Below are 16,966 nucleotides of genomic sequence, written 5' to 3' on the forward strand. Positions count from 1 at the left end.
CACAGCAAAATCCAGGTGCACTTTGTTTTTCCAAAGTTTATTGGCTTTCACCTATAAGCCATACAGACAATAGTTATGCAAGACACAACCTATCCCACACATGTCCACACCAGCACTGAATGTGCCTAGGAAATGTAAAAAAAGATCAGCATTTCATAAATAGATTTCAACTAATGGTATACTCACTGTTTTGTCTCGTCTCAGATAGCTGACATCGCTGGATTCCTTCCACTCCTCTGACGGACAACAACAGCAAGTTCTCTCCCTAAGGGTAAGTATCTGAACATGGTCCCTTCATGTCTGTCTGTCAAAGAATCCTTAACCTTGAGAAAGATTAGAGTAGCATTAACAATGTCTTTTCAAGGATCAGTGTTAAAATTAACAGTAACCTACAGTGTATTCTCAAGATCATTCACCTTTCCAAGTAAAACTCTTAAGAAATGTCTGTCTTTTGTTTGAATAAAATGAAAAACTGATTTTCTTCTTTTATCAAGACGCTAACTGCGTCTTTGGTTGTGCTGTTACAGTATTTTTAGCCCCTCTGTGTTTGGATGATTGTAGTGGCTAGTGGAGGTCAAGGGAGCCCCATTCCCAGCTCAAATGTAACAAATCTTCATCTTGTCCACCTTGATAGAATTGCCCCTCCACTGGGCAACCTTTCAGTTGTGCCTGTTTGGTTTTCACACCCCAAGGATTTTCAATCTACTCTAGCTTAGAAGTTATGATATGCATTATGGCCGACAAATGTGGGCAAGCTTGGGTATCAGGTTTTTTTTTATTTATTTTGTTGATGTCTTGATTGAGATTTGTAGCCGAACAGAACAGAATAAAGTGAACAGGGTTATATTAGCCCTAACCTGATGTTAGTGTACCTGGTGTGCTTATTCTATGCTGGCTGTACAGAAAATCGAGGAGGCACAATTGCAGTTTTGTTCAGTACATGGCTCATATTTTCAGTCCACACATCTATTTCTATTTTTTAGGATGAAATATGCGCAATCTGCGCCCATAGAAAAGAGCAGACGACACACACTGTAAAGTCCAAAGTGGTAAGTGAAAATGGTTTTCATTGTCCTTGCATGCCTGGTGTTGTGTTCCTTTCCCAGATTAATGTGTCCACTGTAATGAGCAACAGTCAGTCATAGCTGTTGGTGGAGTTTGGCTTTAGAGTAACACAATCCTTTGTGCTGAAATTGCAAAACAGCAGCGCCAGGAACAACAAAAGTATATTACATATTTTTATTATGAATATGGATTAAATGCACTGGAAGGCGTTATTTTGGTCCATAATTTACCATTTTACGTTATACAAGGGGTTTTGTTCATCAATGGAAAGTATTTTGAAAAGTATCTCTTTTAAAACCACTTTCAAATTTAACGTGTTAAAAGCTGCAAAAAAGACCTAATGTCTTACATCATATAGAACCATTGTAATTAAAACTGCCATAATATAAACAGTTGTTGGGATATTAGAGACTCATGTACATTTTTCCAGTAGTAGACAGATATTTTCTCAAGGACAATGTTGTTGTAGCTGAATATTGAATAATGTGAGAGGAATTTATGGGTGTTGTCAAATGTTATCTGTTACTCAGTTAACATCTCATAAATTTTAATGATAAACAATTTGATCCTCCAACTTTGTGGTTCTGGAAAGCTTGGACATGATCAAAGATGGCTTCGTTGTATGAGCTAATGATACAATATGGTGTTTGTCACCAGGTCAGTCCAGCAATGAGTGTGAGGAATCTCAGGTCACGTAATGAGAATCACCAATTATATCTCCGACACTAATGTGGCTATTCTATTGACTAGACCTCTCATATACACTCATGCATCCATGGCACACGAGGGCATGCACATAGGCGTGCACACGCACACACACACACACACACACACACACACAGTATAGTGACTTTATATAGACGGGGCTGTTTTGGTTTGAAGACCAATTTTCTCCGAATCCAGGCCGTAGGTTTATTTAGATATTCCATCCCCAACCTAAGGGAGGAAATCTATTTATCTTAGTGTATAATTGAGAAGTAGTAGCCTTTGAGTCATAGATACAGTATGATTAAAGTGTATGGGCAGGAGCGAAGATGCTGGGTGGCTCGGCTGTAGAGCCAAGTCCACCTCCCCAAGAGTCCGATTTTTCCAGAGTGAAGCAGAGTCCAGATTTCCTCTTCCACCTAAAAGAGATTTAAATATTAGTTCTTAATTTGTCTAGTATTCAGTTAAATCTTCAAAGATGAACTCTTACTGCATATCTGCTGGCCTAAAAAAGTCCTTCTAATCATTGCAAAAAAAGTGTAATTGCCCCAACACTGGAAGCTGTACTTTTAATGTAGATATATATAAAAATCTACAGCAATTAGATATATCTTTGGCTGCTTTAAAGAAGCTTCAGTTCGGACTGAACAGCCCTCTGCTCACATTTCCAGTTTGAAATTGATTTCTTGTCATAGATCAGAGACCTCTTGTCATTCCATTTCCAATCCTCAAATGGTTTCTCTGAGCCTGCTAACTGTCGTCCCTTTGAGTGGGCAAACAGGGAGAACCTCCACGGGTCTTTACCCTGGGCACTCAGAGTAGTCGAGGGGGTAGAGACAGAAATCAAAGGGACTTGGATCATTCCCCATTGGCAGCCTCCATTGTCTAGCTGATTTGGGATTGGTGGAGAAGGTGAAAACTGCAGGGTGGAGTGTGGGGGTGGATGGAGATCAGGCAAAGCAACCCCTTTTTTCTAATCTTTATCCACCATTAACCCCAGTGCCCCAGTGTGTGGCTGAGATCAGGGCCATTGGTCAATCCCCCATTCACTGCCACCCAGAATATTTTAAAGTTAAGCCCCCTCGCTTAACAAAAAAAGTCTTACTCATCAAAGGTTTACTTTCCCTCTCTTCCTCCCTTTTGCTCTCGGTCCCAAGGATCTGCTGCCGTTCTCCATGCACCCTTCTCTCTATGGTCCACTGTTTTGTCTTCACACTTAGGCAAGGGGGAGGGAGAGAAGTTGGAAGTTTGGAACTTCCCCAAGTTTCCATATTTCTATTTAATGAGGTTTGGTTTGGGGTCTGATAGTGTCATGCTGTGAGCAAATTGGAGCAAAAGTGGATCGACCAATGACGTCCTGCCCTTTGCTGATCCCTCGGATTAGGACCTGTTCTGTTTTTAAATAGACTCCGGAATTGCACTTAGATTACATCCGCAGAGGAAATATTTTTCACACCTGATATATGTATATATCTTTATATATATATATGTCCCAGCTTTTTTTCCCTTGGTCCTTTGCTGGTGAGAACGCCCCATATGAAACTCATCACTCATTGAAAATATAACCATAACAACTGAATTCAGTCCAGATCTCCTACTCCATATGATATGTCTCTCTCTCTCTCTCTGTACTGTATCTTCTCTTAGCAAGTGTCAGGTATTTATCTTGCACAGGTCTGACGTTTTAAGAGAAATGACTGAGGGACAGAAAAGAAAAACAAGAGAGGATGTGCAGATGTATGGGAGACAGTGAGGAGTGAAGAAAAGAGATTGCATGGAGAGTGTTTGTTCAGAGTGCACAGTTGCCATGAGAATGGAGTTAGAAAGCTGTGAGGTGAGGAGGCTCAGAATGAGTATTGCCATCATTCTTTAAGGAGAAGATAAAGAGGCTCAATGAGTCTATTGATCCTCATGGCTGCCTATGCTCTTCTTCTCCCCCTCATTTTCTTTCCCCCACTCTGTCTTTTATCCAGTTGTTTTTACAAAGCCAAATCTTCATGCTATTTTGCAGAAGATATGTGATTATAACAGGGAAAAAGGTTACATTTGCCCTCAGCAAAGGTGGCCTCAGCATACTTTGGGGCCCCTCCAATAGTTCTGTATATGTACACCTCATAGTAGAGATGACTGATACCTTAGAAGTGACTGATTGCAAATACTCCATGCAACGCTTTAATTTCTATAAACGAGCAGGGATCTAGTGTTTCACGTGTTATTCTTTCCCTGCAATTTAATTGGAGAAATCTTGGGTGCGGAAGCTGGGCTCGATGGCATCTCTCCAAGAGCCTGAGATTATTGTGAAACCCAACCCGAGGCAGGCATGACATCAGAGCAGCCTGACATTAGTTTGAACTCCTTATTTCAGGTGGGAAGAATTATGAGTGGCTTCACTCGCAGGTGATCGTGTCCAATGAATCTGTTGCACACAGTCGCGCATTCTTCTCCCAAGGTCTAAATGCTGATTGTCTTGACAGATTGAACTCGTGTGTTATCACCAAACTGTCACGCAGCCTCATTTTTCAGCCTGCACACAGTTTATGTTAGCCCTTCACAGTCCAGTGTTTCATAGGGATATTGTCATTATGACATAAACTAAATCCACACTATTTTAACCTACTGATGATCTCTATTTATCTCAGGGAGCGCGTACTATGTTACAGAGTGTGGAACTATCTTGAGTTGCTGACATATCAATGCTGAATTCTTAGACTTTTAGGCATTTACAAAATACGAACATTTTATTAATATTGTCACATACTATATGTTATCCCTAGAAATTGGTTTCTAGGAAACACATCTCTGTTTTTTGTACTGCAGCAGCCTCAGAAGAAATACAATGGGATTTTGGCTACCTGTGGTGAAATAAGGCTTGCATTGTTTAACTAACGAGATACAAAGGTTTGTATAAATGTAAATGAGAACGTTTGTTCTATTCTGTGTCATGTTTATGAGATTTTGTTTCATGCCTTCATTAAATGGAATGACAACAGCATTCAAATGGTTTCACTCAGAATAGATTTAAACTAAACTATCTAGTCTAAACTACTTTTTTATTATGAAAATTACACATTTGTATTGTCTGTGACTTAACATTCTCAAGATTCCTTCATGTTTTCCTCCGCTGTAGTTCACAATTTTTTATTTTTTTTAAATAAGTTTCAAATCAAACCACACGGTCACAGCCACTGAAAAAGCTTTTACTCCAGAGGCAACAAGCCAAGTCCTTTGTTCATAATGATCACTTGATCGCGGGTTGAAAAGGGATACAGGCGGCAGTGAAATCCTACAAGAGCTTGGAATCTCACTTCCTCACCACAAACCACAAGCCTAGACAGTGCAACCGTTACTACCTGGTTGGAGGCAAAATGGGCAGAAAGCATCCGTGTGTGTGGAAAAACACACACACTCACACAGCATGCTCGATTTGGGTCATAGAGCTGACAGACAGTGGAATGTGAATGTGTGTATGTTGACAAACTTCACTGCACTCTGAATGGGGTTTGTGATTACACCTCATCATGCGTGCTGCATCGGTCCTGTCCCTGGCCCCCGATCCTTCTCCCTCTCTCTCTCTCTGCCTCTCTTCCCTTTCACTCCCTCTCTCTCCCCATTTCTCCCTCTCTCACCACAGTGCCTCTTGGGCAATCATGTGGTCACACTACCTGACTCCTTGCTGCTCAAGAGTGCAGTTGACAAAAACAGCCCGAGGCCCGTCATGTGGAAAAGATTCAGTCGGCACACAGCATACATTCTACCCCCCACCCTACAACTCCTCACTTTCTCCTACTAAGTAACTGAAGCACCGCCGTGTTTCCTTCTTCTGCTCACCTGTGAAGGGAAATGGCATGGCTCTCCTCCTGTCTGGGTCTGTGCGAGAGTGGATATTTTTGTATTTGCAACTTCGTGGCCACGGTGTGTGGATGCCGCCGCTTTAAACAGCCGTGGGTGCACAAGTGCGTGAGGGTGTATGTGTGTGCTTGTGCCAGCTCCTCTCCCTCCCACAGTCTGAGAGGTGCAGGCAGTTTCTCTTTGTCAGTTGAGTTGCACTCCTCATGTCATGTAACATAAAGCTGGTGGTCAGTGAGAGCTCTCAGCTGTCAGTCAGCTTGGTGGTCCTGGCCTGTTGAGCTGCTCACCTGTGTTTATTGGACAAGACCTGCTCCACACTACCCAGGGAGAACACCTTGTCTCCCTTCCTTTTTCCTTTTCTCTCCAATGCTTTCTCTTTCACTTTGTTTGTCTATTTCTATCATCCCCTTTGTCCGTCTTTCTCACTCCTTCTCCCTGTCTCTCAGCACAATATCGCTTTTTATTTAGCTTCCCTCCTCTATTTTTTAAAACCACCACTACCTTTCCTTCCAGTACTTCTCCCCGCTGTCCTGTACAGTTTATTTTTTCTGGCTTTCTTCCCTGCTTCACTTTTTCTGCTATCCTTTTGTTTCCCTTCTCCCTCTCCTCCTGCCGTCCATTTTTATTTTGTATTATTTTGGGACCTCTTTGTCAGTCCTTCGGTATAAAGCTGCGCTGTCTCTTTGGCAGCGGTGTTCATCTCTTCTCTGCACCTGGCTGAGCACACGCACGAGCATGCACACACCGCCGCTAGATGACTGATTGAAACTTGTGTCTCAAAGTTGCAAATGTTCACTGAAGCATTATATTGTAGATAAAGTAAATAAACTAGGTTACCATGGGAGAAATCTCTGGAATAGACTCCAGCGATTCGACAGATGACACACACACACACACCCTTGCATGGGGGCTTTCTTTCTTTCACATGCACACACATAAACAGACACACATACATCCAGTGAATGGGTGAAAAGGTGTCGGCGTTGTTGAGATGTGAGCGGAGCTCGGGGTGGGGACATATTTTCTATGGCTCAGGAATTTCACAAGTTTAATGTTTTTTGAGAAGCTATCTAGAAAAGTAGCAGTTGGATTCAAGGGCCTGAAGTCAACCGGCTGCTTATATTGTCCGTAGTATATAACCTACACTGTATATAGTCTAATTTTGTAATGCAAATGACATTTATTTTTTTGCTTGGTGAATTTCCTGGAAGCCATATTTAGCCAGATAGCTTTCACAGATGTTCAAAAAGTCCTTTAAGAGAAGTTATTACCTTATCCTCAGCCAAAGGTAGTCTCGATCATTTCAACCTCTTTTATTCACATCCTCTTTACTCTGAACTCTGTAATTCTACTTTTCTGTCAGAAGTTCTTTCAAACCCTTGCCAGTCAGCCCAATTCAAATGATTTTTGTTGGAAAGACTTATTAGCAAGGCTACTTAGCATATTGGTTAAATGCAAGGGCCGACTCTTTGTGGTTTTTAAACCAGTGTCCACTGAATGATCCCTCAGTTTAGAGTTCTAGCGAGGCAGTAAAGCCACACATCGAGAGAGCGCCACATTCACATTTCCACCTGGTGATATATAAAACCCCCTTGTGTTTGCCGTGGTTCCATTCTGTGCCGTAAAGTGGTATAGGTGACATGGTAATACATTTGCATTGTGCCCAGTGATAAATACCCTACCAGGTCTTACTCACTCTGCTGCTTCCGAATGTGTCCGGACAGCGCCTGTATTGTCAAAGGCACGGGGGTCATTCAGAACTCAGTCTCCCTCCCTTCTGCCTTTTGTCAAATATTTCTGCGCGGGTGATAGTTTTCTCATTTATTTAGTGAATAGTCGGCGGGTGAAGAAGAAAGAGAGTTTTACATTATGGAAATGATGGAATGTGTTATAATCTCCCACATATTCATCACTGCAGACATTGGACCCTTGTGATACCGTCCTCCACTTGGCTATTGTTCTGGTTCTCTTTCCGCGTACTGTTCCCCTCAATGGGCAAAGCAGGCTTTAATCCTGTCTCTCTTCGGAATGACAATGTTTACTAGCTATCATTCAATAAGGAGCCAGGAGCATGACACACATCCCTCTGTCAGTAAATGCTGTGTGAATGTGCTAGAGCCAGATACAGAAGAAAGGTATTGTTAGCCCTCTGAGGAAAGGATGGAAGGAAGAGGCTAAGTCGACAAAATGATTGGACGTTTGTATGTGTAACCCCAAAACCTCTCAAAACTTTTTCACCTAACCTCCTTGTCTCTCCCATACTTAATGTATACATTATGGTACAGTCAAAACTAAGTCTCAAACAGGCCTTTGGAGTTTGCCTTTTCATACAACAACACACTGACATGGCAATGTTGGATAATTATTGCCTGTAAGTAGGGATTAGGGTTGTGGATGTTGACAGTAAATTGGCTCTCAGAGCATGTGTTTAACACACCTTTGTGTGGATCAGACACATTCTTGCTAATAGTGAAGGTGTCTGTACATAAACCCCCCTCTTCTGTCACGTCTCCCTTGTCACATATTTACAGTTCACCAATAAATATGGGCTTATTTTGGCTTATTTTTCTCACTCACTTATCTCTTATTGTGAAAGGATGCACGAGCGAGCTAATGAGATTTTTAAAGGAAAGGGAAGCTAAGATGTTTGTCTGGCTTTATTTTCCTCCATTTCCTTCACTCCTCCAAATTGTTTTCCCTTCAAAGTCTTGACAGCATTAAGGATTAGTGCCATAGCTGCTAACAATCATTAGTGTGTTTTCACCATTGTGTCATGCACTGTTTTCTACCGCCACCGCCTTACCTCCTGCGTGTGTCTCCTGCTTCTGTGCCAAGCAAGCAAAGAAAAACAATCGTCACAACCTCCAGCGACCCCTCCTGACGCACAGTCAGTTAAATGGTTTGTAAGACGTTTAATTACCAAATGTTATAATCGTTATTCATCTCATCATTAGATGTATGATATTAAGTGAATTGCCTCCCATGGGTCCCTGTGTTTCACAGATCAATAGATTTAGAAGGAGCCAGAAGGGGGCGGGGGGCGGGGGGCTGGGTGGGCCGTTAAAACACTTCTGAAGCCCCTGATATGAACACATGCATTGTTTGTGTGATGCACGGTGGTGACATTCACTCATTTATTTGTGCAATTAGCTTTTATATGAGTTTAATTATGCTAATTTCTATGTCTGCACCCAGGAATAGCAGTATGTCACTTTTTTAAAATGGATTTTACGGCTCCTGGGTTTATTTTGATGGTGAAAGGACATGAAACAATGGACAAGGTTATGGCACCACAGACTTCCCATCGGCAGAGTGCTTGCGTTTGCACTTTGGGACACTTTGTTGGTATCAAGCATTGTTTGAAGGCATTGTGGAGATTGCTAATGCAGCGTGTACACCTCTGAGGCCCAGTAGCCTGCAGCTTGATATCGCCTGTATTCCCAATGTGAATATGGCTGAGTGGTGATCGGGGACTTGCTGCACCACAAGCTGCTATTCACTGCAGCCGGCACTACCAGCCTGAGTTAATTGTCCATTATCTACTATTATCTAAGCTCTACCCCTCTCTCACTCTTTTATTCTCTCTCGCTCATGATTCCAGCCGTCACCACCAGTTTCACTCACTCAATACGCTGTATCCACTGCATTTTTTTTTCTAGCTACTCTAGCAACCTTATACCAGTGTTGTAGCCAAGTCCTGGCAACTGAGTTCAAATAGTAATAATGATTCCCTTTGTTGCTGAGGTACCTCAAACAAGATTCTGAACATGAAGTCAGCAAAGCATCATGTTCATTTCTTGTCTTATCATCTCACTACTTGAGTGGGAGGTGCTCTCGTGTCGAACATTCCCAACAGTAAAGATTTGAAGGTAATTTATTTGTAAAAATATGCAGATGGATAGATGCACAGGATTTTTAGATTTTAATACACTTTTGAAAAAAGTGTGTTTGATAAGTGTTGGATAACAGTGGTGAGGTGTGGAAAGAATCTCTCTTATTCTGGATAAATATATAATATTTATTGAAGTTTACCAAATGGGTCTCTCTCCTTCTACTGCCTTTAGTCTGTCAAGGTGATATCTGTGTGCTGAGGTGTTTGAGGAATCCTCAGAAATTTCACTTGATGGCACTGTTTTCCTTTTTGCTCCAGCTGAAGCAACAGGGCATGTTTTATGTATGCTGGGCACAATGTGAAAAGCCTGGCTGTGCCACAGATATGTGTGTCTTCCTTTCTCTTCTTGTCCCTGGGCACCGAGAAACAGGCAGGAAGACTGACAAACAATAAAATCATGCACTGTACAATTTTTAAAAAATCATTACACTTCAGATAAAATGGTTGAAAAGAAAGTACACATCGGCACAGTTACTGTACTGTAGTTCATTAATTTTTTGTGTGTTTTGGGATAATTTCATTCTTTTGCTTTCTGCTTGTTCTCCTTTACAAAAGTTGGAGGTTTTATTCTGTATCTGAAAATCTTGCCTGATAAAAGAAATGTAATGTACATTTTAATGTAAATTTGGCCTAAAAAAAGCAAAACTGGAATTCTGTCACTATTGAGCCGTTTAAGTTAATTAAATCGCATTCCTCGTGTGCTGCCAGACGTTTTTTTTAATAATTGCATCAACAAGATGACACATACTATAAGGCCTGGAGTGCTTCTGCAGTTCATTTCAATCTACACCTTCCTCTCAACCACCACTTGATACAGTTACATCTTCACCTGCAATTAGTCCACAGATAATAGACCCCCCCCACACACACACACACACACCCACACACATACAAACATATTCATGCATTTTAAAGGGCTTATATTTTTGGTAGTGTTATAGTTTAGAGTTGGAAAAAAAACTATTAAAGAATAAAATTCAGTTGAAAGGGACAAATGGTTGCCGTTTGTCCATTACTCTCCCCGCTGTCTAACGGGAGGGGGGGGGATTAAAGTGAGTTTAAATAGGGGTTGGATGGATGGATTGGGGGTCTGCAGGGTGGCGGGGATCAAGATCATATTAAGTGCTCACAAAGCAAATGGTTCAGCATTAGGAAGTGTTGGTCTGGTGGCCCTGCCTCATGAGCAGCCTGTAAAGACGCAATATATCACAGTGAAAAATAACCACAGCTTGTATTTCAGCATCGTGCGCATCATAAATAAAGGTGTGCCATGTATAATTGAGGCTCGTGCACGGGGAACTCGGCTGGAGATGAGAAATGGAAATCTGTGTACTGGTAAATAGATAATCACACAAAAGTAATTGAGGTTTTCAAACCCCAATCTAGTCTGCCAGCATGAGCTCGTTTGCATGTTAATCACGTCAGTGATTTCCCTTCATCACAGGGAAGTCCGTGCACACTTCCATAACCAGCTTTTAATTGCATTTAAAATGTCACAGAGGTGGAACACATGTAATTTAGCTAGAACTGTGTCCAAATTAATGGGTACTACTGAGACGCTCCATTGGACAGGGTTGGAAATGAGAGAGGCTGTCCATTGTTGGGGTCTTTATTAGAGATGCCTCAGTCTTCCAAGTCTCTCCATGATAACATCTCTACAGCACCTTTTGAAGTGTATATCAAGACTTCAAAATGAAATCTGACAAGCATTTTGTGAACGACTTAACACTACAATAGATGCCAACTTCTTGCAAAATAAGCCAAATGGATGGACATTAAAAAGGTGGAAAAAGAAACATCAAAGGGAGAGACCACAAAGCCAAAGTGTTAGGTTTTAAATGGAGAGAGAAAGGGAGAAATAGTTTATTTTCTTTCATCACCAGGTGTTCTTTGGCGTATAAATTACCAAGATGATGTTTCCATAACACAGCTTAGGGCACTCTAGAGAGGGGAAACCTGCAAAACAGACCTATTTAATTTTTCATAGAGGTGGACCATCAGGAGCAATAAGCCAATATTCCTCTTCCCCTTTTCCAGATGCCTTCTACACCACTGTATCTTACCAAAACCGAAGCCCCCTTTTTTTTTTTTTTTCCAAAAAAGAAAAAGTTCTGCCGAGACCTACATGAAAGGGAAGGAACTGTTGAAATGTTAATTTTACCATCTGCTGTCGAGGCCTGCTACCTTTTTTTGTGTGTGTGCATTTTCTTTTTTCCCTGCCTTCTTTAATTCCCAGTAGTTCTGTTCTGTTTCATGAATGTGCTGCTATTTTGGCTGTTTGAAGTCATGGGGTCTCTGCGAGCATGGCTTTGACTGGCTGCAAAATACAATGCCACATGGTGGATGGTGGAGACTGTCCATTAGTTTCCTGTTTAAAGCCCGGTCCCTCCTGGTAACCCTGTTTCTTATACCAGTCCCAAGGCTCCAGTTACGCTCCCATGCCCACCTCCAGTGTGCAGCCTGTCAGTCTCTTGCTGACTTGGGCTTGCCCTTGCTCCCTCTCCTTCCTGAGTGTGCACGTCTTTGGGGACCTATTTAGTCTGTATATCTTAATGCTGAGGATTTTAATCACTCGTTTACAAGACCCCTAACACCATTATCTAATCAAATTTTTTTTTCCTCTCAGCACGCATTATTGCTAGTTTTCCTGTAAGCTCAATAAACCTCAGTGAATCCAAGGTAGAAATGAAATTCTCGACAACTGTGTTTCTCCATCTTTATTCGTCCTGTCTCCTCATCACAAAAGTTGATGCTTTTAAAAGCAAAAGTGTATTGCCAAGTTTGCTGTGAAGATTTTGCCAAATGGATAGATTCCATTGTGAGATTTGATAGTTGGCAATTAGGGTGAGACATCCTGTGTGCAGAGTTGCTTAGCATTTTCCTTGGCCTGGACCAGATTGTTTAGTCTGCTCTCATTGTGAGCTGTTTCTGAGCTGCAGTTGACGGTTGTTTGCAGAGCGCTGGGGAAAAATGTGAGAGGGGCCAGTGCCTTTCTCTATTTATTTATTTTCCCCGTCCTTGGAGCTGGAATCTGATTTGTGTTCATGTTTCTCTATTCTCTCTGAGCGGTTTTTAAGTGTGGCTGCTGAAATCTAGACTCTGTATGACCTCACTGCGCGGCCTGTGTTTCATTAATGACCAGCCCTGTGGTTTGGGGAGAGGAATATTTTTCATATGACACCGCCTTGCATTAGCGCGGAGCGGCAGCTGCACAACCACAAAACCATCCAATTTTGTGGCTTTGAAAGGTGTGAAAAGTTCAGCTCCCTATAGCAAGCGTTGCATTTATAATTATACTCCGTGTATGCAAGAGTACGCGTATATGTGTCAGGGAATGGAACTACTGAATACTTGTAAAAGAAACCAAAAAAAAAAAGTCACCTGCTAATGAAACATTTGTCTTTCATTCTCCTTGGCAACTTGTTAAGTAAACAGTGGAGATATATTTCAGAGTAAGACGTTTACACACTTAGAGATTTGACATGCTTTGCCTTAGAGAAGCCACCTAAAATAACAAGCAGGAATTCAAAGTGGAGTAGGTAGCATTTTGACAGCTTGATTCATTTGTAATAAACATTTCATTTCAACATGATTTTGTACTGTTTGGACCCTTAGAGTCCCTAATACAAGCAAGTCTTTTTAAGTCTTTCTTTTTTCAAGTGCCACATCTGGCATAAGAGGTATTTCTTCGCAGATTGATTGATTTCCCAGGCTTTGTTGGAAGCGACTCACGCAAGCCACACAGCAATTGACTAAGAAGCATGCAACAATTCACAGACACACGTAGCAAGCCTCCGCACCCCTCCCGAAAAAAAAAAAAAGCCCAGACACTAGACTACTGTAACTCTGTTTTGTACCTTGCAGGATATTGAATATCCAAAAGGAAACCTCAGATTTGTCCCGTCCCAAAACAAAGAGCCCTTGTGCTGCCGCCCTCCTCTTCTTTTTCCCTCTTAGTTCAAAACCATACTGGTACTGTCACCATAACACAACAAACACAACTTCTTTGAATACATAAGATAGCATGTGTATATTTCCAGATAATTCCTTGCCATTCATCACGGTGCACTCCTATAGTCCTGGCAGCATTAAGTGTTGTGTTGTCAGCGTGAAGGCAGGAGATGGAACAGGGAGAGATTGAGGTTAGTCACCAAGGCTCAGGGAGAGTGAACAAAGGAGAAGATTACCTAATAGTCCTGCTATGTATTTGAAGTGGAGCCTGCTGTTTGTTTGGGGAGGTTCGGGGCTGGATGTGCGGGGAGTTGTCTCACAGGCAGCTGATGGGTACTTTTAAGCTGTCAGAAGCATCCCCTTTGCCATTCGTCTTCTTGAATAGATGGCAACAGCCTTCGACAGGGGCAAAAGGCAATACAGAGAGAAAGTTAATGGTGTTTCGCAAGTTCGCAAAGTGTTGAAAATGCTGCCTCCAAGTATAATTGGGTGCCTTTGCGTAAATTAAAAGTCACCCATGATGATAGCGTGACAAGTGCTTTACGCCACTGATGCATGCGCCACACTATTTTTGGGGCCTGGTGTTATGAGATCTCTAATGAGTCTGCTCTCTACATATATATGTTTGTAAACAGCAGTCTCTCAGATTGTCACTGTGAGTCGAGTTCTATATTATGCTCGTGCCAGCAATTAATTCATAGTCTCGGCACAAACATTATCAACCTGGTGTAAACCACTTAATTGCAAGCCACGACTGCATAAAACAAAGGGAAACGGGGACACTTGTGTGCGTCTGCAACTCATTTATTTAATTTGTTGTATAATTTTCGTAGATTAACCTCTGTAAGAGAACACAGTAAAACATAGTGCTGGAAAGGTACAGAGACTTCTTGTTATTAAAAGGTTGTGATCCGTGCAACATACGGTGAATATCTCACAAGATGAATCAATTTTGTGAACAATACACTTTTCTTATTTAAATTTCTTCAAGCCCTTTTTGGACAGTATAACCCAAACCACTCTATTGATAACTTTTAAAAATGGTGTCGCTGGATTTCTTTTTTTTAATTCCGTAAATTGCAGTCTTCCTTTCTCCTGTGATTTTGAACAAACAGTTACAACTCTTGATTCTCTGAAATCCCTGCCAGCCGTTTCTGTTTTGATAAATTGTACATCTAGTCCTATTTTCAGAGTCATCAGCGATTGCTTTTTTGCCACTCAGAGTACTGAACATGGACAGCTTTTAAAGGTAGTGAGTAGGTCTGATAAGTGGCTCAATCCTTGTACTAGAGCATTTTTACTGAAGGTTTAATAGCTACTGTATAATGAATTATAATGTATTCTCTCCAATTGCAAATGTCCTCTAATACAGCCCTTCCGTCATAACAAAAAAAAAGTCCATCTGAATATTATTGTGACCAGCTTTTTAAGAATACAAATCAATTGCATGATTTTAAGTAGTTAGATTCATACTTTTGTTGTAAATTTCCCTCAATGCCAAATGGAATGGTGCTTGTATAACTGGAATAGCTAACCAATTTCAAGTAGTGACATCATGGTCAGTTCCGAGTCAACTGTATGTTTTATTATAAAATACAACTGTTCATCCAAACGTTTCAGCCTAGTTTGAACTCATTGAAAAGCAATAGGCTTATGAGTCATCTTGCTGTTCCAATTTAATGGAACATACCTTTCAATGACAGCGTGTACCAGCACATCATCAAAGTAAAACTTCCAAAGTTCCGCTTAACTTGTTGCCGAAATAGTTTCTCGTTTTCAAGAAAATTGCAGTGCGCCAAGTCTCAAGAAGTGTATCAGGGAATCTTCCCTGAAGGAAAAATTGCCACTTGCATACTTGTCTTTGACCAAAGTGAAGCCCTCACCCACTCCAGGGGAACATGTGCTGTTTAGGAAGATATAAAGGAGTAATTTTATTACTCGGTACATCTCCCCTCAGAAGCCATTTCATTTCTCCTTTCAGCCTCCACAGAAGCCTTTATTTGATCTCATATTCCAGAGTATGACTGCCTCAAACCGGCCGGACTCCGTTTATTTTCATTTGGAAAACACATTTAGCGTTGGAGGGGTGGCAGAGGATGGAAGTGGAGAGCAGGGGGTTCTGATGTGGAAGGGACTGAGGCAAGTTTCTCTATCACATGTTAATGTCCTCCTGCGGGGATTTTTCACTGTGCCTGATTGTTGGCCGCTAAACTTTATATTTCGTTCTCTCAACTTGATCAGTGTGACTTCTTTCAGTGTAATCACGAAAAATCTTTCAAACATGTCCATTTATAGTCCTCCCCCCCCCCTCACAAATACTTCCTTGCAAAAAAAAACAGTTTGCATCCATACAGTGAAATTGATACAGCTGGATACCCTTTACTCAGTGCTTTGAAACTGCAGATCATTGGAAAAGTGTGCCATTTATTAGGCAGCCCACTTAGGCAGCCCAGATGTAGCTGGTCACTTGAGAGGGAGACGTCCTCATAAACTCTGAGCCTTTAGAGCGGGCACAACACCCATCTGTACAGTCAAAATTAACCCAACCCCCCTAACCCACCCACACCCTTCCTTAAACGCCACATCTTTGGCTATTTAGTAAATCCTGAAACAGTGCAGCTGTCTGGAAGAACCCCACATTTCCTGAAAATATTTCTCCCCTCTCTCTTATTTATCAGTGTCTGTCTGTCTCTGTGTCTGTGCCTGCAGCACCTATATCCTCTCCAGCCCGTGTCTGGTGACAGCGCAATGAAAACATTTTTGTGAAAAGTGTCGTTTCAGTGCTCCGGAAGTCCCACTCACCTAAATAGTTCCTTCTCTATGTCTTGCCTGTCTCTCTGTTTTCTTTTTTCTTCTTCTTTTTTTTGTGGTGGGGGGTAGGGTGATGGGGGATATCGTAGCCTCCACTGGGCTCAGTTCCACACAATGAATTACCTCCAGATGTAATTCCTATCCCCCGCCCTTCGCCCTCAAATTAGTGGCTAGTAAAAATTAGGTTTGAATTAGCCGCGGTGTGGAGAATAGAAGAGTTTGAAATTTCCATAAAATGAGTTTATTATTCTTTGCTGGAATGCCGTTTTCCCGAATTAATTTGATCAGGGGTTTTTAGGTGTTATTGGTGTCTAGTTGAATGGTGTTTTAGTCATGAATGGATAGCCACTGTGTCAGCAGTATGTCAGAGGGCCAAGGTAATCAGAGGACTCTACTCTCCAGAACAAGAACAGAACGCTCCACATCTCAATAGCTTTTGGAGGCGATGCCCAAACTTTCTCCATTATCAAATTCACGGTCAGTGTTTAATTTTTCGGTCGTCCCGCATGGAAGTATTTTTCTTTGCTACTTGCAAAAGCATTGACAGGATTCTTTGGACCTTAGATGGCGGTTGTTGCATAGCATATACAGGTGTTGTGCTCTTTTGACAGTCAGTGAAGCTTGTCTTGCTGCCATTCGACTGTGTAGCCGTGGTTCTGGGAATGACAATCTCTTTGGCAGAGCTGGAGCTGT

General features: G+C 41.7%; 1 protein-coding gene across 1 annotated transcript in view; it reads left to right on the top strand.

Moving 5' to 3' along the window:
* The first annotated feature begins 259 nt into the window (after window positions 1-259).
* Window positions 260-16,966, top strand: part of foxp2 (forkhead box P2) — a 93,427-nt gene continuing 76,720 nt past the window's right edge. Inside the window, exons 1-2 of the mRNA XM_070853602.1 lie at window positions 260-271; window positions 984-1,049. The gene's annotated coding sequence lies outside the window, so the exon portion shown is untranslated. The remainder of the gene's footprint in view (window positions 272-983; window positions 1,050-16,966) is intronic.

This window comes from Pempheris klunzingeri, chromosome 22, assembly GCF_042242105.1.
Source record: "Pempheris klunzingeri isolate RE-2024b chromosome 22, fPemKlu1.hap1, whole genome shotgun sequence".
Taxonomy (NCBI): domain Eukaryota; kingdom Metazoa; phylum Chordata; class Actinopteri; order Acropomatiformes; family Pempheridae; genus Pempheris; species Pempheris klunzingeri.